Source organism: Myotis davidii, unplaced genomic scaffold (assembly GCF_000327345.1).
Source record: "Myotis davidii unplaced genomic scaffold, ASM32734v1 scaffold698, whole genome shotgun sequence".
NCBI classification, from domain to species: Eukaryota; Metazoa; Chordata; class Mammalia; order Chiroptera; family Vespertilionidae; genus Myotis; species Myotis davidii.
The window spans coordinates 224,925-226,178 of NW_006290032.1; the positions used below are offsets into that span (position 1 = coordinate 224,925).

The 1,254-nt window shown below is 53.0% G+C and overlaps 1 protein-coding gene across 1 annotated transcript in view; it reads left to right on the forward strand.

Annotated features, from left to right (window-relative positions):
* ANK2 (ankyrin 2, neuronal) overlaps positions 1-1,254 on the forward strand; it is a 154,136-nt gene that overhangs the window by 59,020 nt on the left and 93,862 nt on the right. The window lies entirely within an intron of this gene.

Sequence of the window (1,254 nt, forward strand, 5' to 3'; positions counted from 1 at the left end):
GCGGCGTGCAGACCCAGTCCACATGGGCACCTGGTCTGTCCTGCCTTCACGGTCACTGGGACGCGATCGCGGGCATGGTGAGGTGACGAGAACACGAAGGCAGCATGCCATGGTTGGTGAGTTGCAATAGAAAGGGCAGCTCTGAGTGGTCACAGTTTGAGCTGGAAAATAGAAGCGGACAGATGGAATGATAAAGTGGGTTCAGACAGCTCTCTCGGGTCAGAATGAACATGTGGAAAGTTGGGCCTTAGTTGTTCCTTTCTGGACGAGACTGCGGTGGCCAATGGTCGGACATGTCAGATGGTGTGATCTCAGCATATGTGGGGTTCCCCGGACAGTCCCGCCTGGGCTGGTCACCAGCCAGGGGCGAGAGCCGGCTCGGGGCCTGACGCCAGGAGGCGGTTGGCACAAACCTCCCGGAAGCCATCCCTGCACCTGGTGTCTCCCGGGGCCTAATGCCGAGTGACTTCCCGTGTCACCTTCCTTCTAACAGCCGCTGGCCGCAGGCATGCACTAACTGTGTCTCGTCCCAACTCACACACTCGGAGCACACTTTCTTGTAGACATTTACATGGTTCATGTCCATCAAGTCAGTCTTCACTCAGTACCTGAGATGATAGGATGCCCTCAGAATGATCTAATAGAAATCGTGTTTCTGTTTAGAAATCTCCCATCAGAATCAGTGCATGCCTCCCTGTCTGGGAAACAGATCGCCCTTCCAGGTTCTGTGTGACACGTGTGAAGGTATTTTCTTATGAGGAGGAAAATGCTCATTTTCAGCCGAAGAAGGGGCAGTGAGCTTATAGAATACTAGGGGCCCGGTGCATGAAATTCGTGCACTGCAGGGGTGGGGGGTCCCTCAGCCCAGCCTTTTCCCCTCTCACATACTGGGAGCCCTCAGGGGATGTCCTAGTGATGGCTTAGGCCCTCTCCCTTCTCCCCTTGGGGCACGGCCTAAGCCGCAGTCTGGCCTCCCTTCGTGGGAGGCGACCAGGCTGATCAGGGGAAGGCACCAGCCCCATCACCCCGCTGCTGCAGCCACTGCCAGTCACCGCAGCCACCAAGGTGTTTTCATCAACAAAGATTCCAGTCCCTTCACCATGAAAAAATGACAACTTTCTTTAGGCATTTTCAAGATATGTCTTTCATGGGATATGATTTTCTTTATTATTTTATTTTATCCTCACCTGAGGATATGTTTCCATTGATTTTTAGAGAATGTGGAAGAGAAAGGGAAAGACAGAGAGAAACATA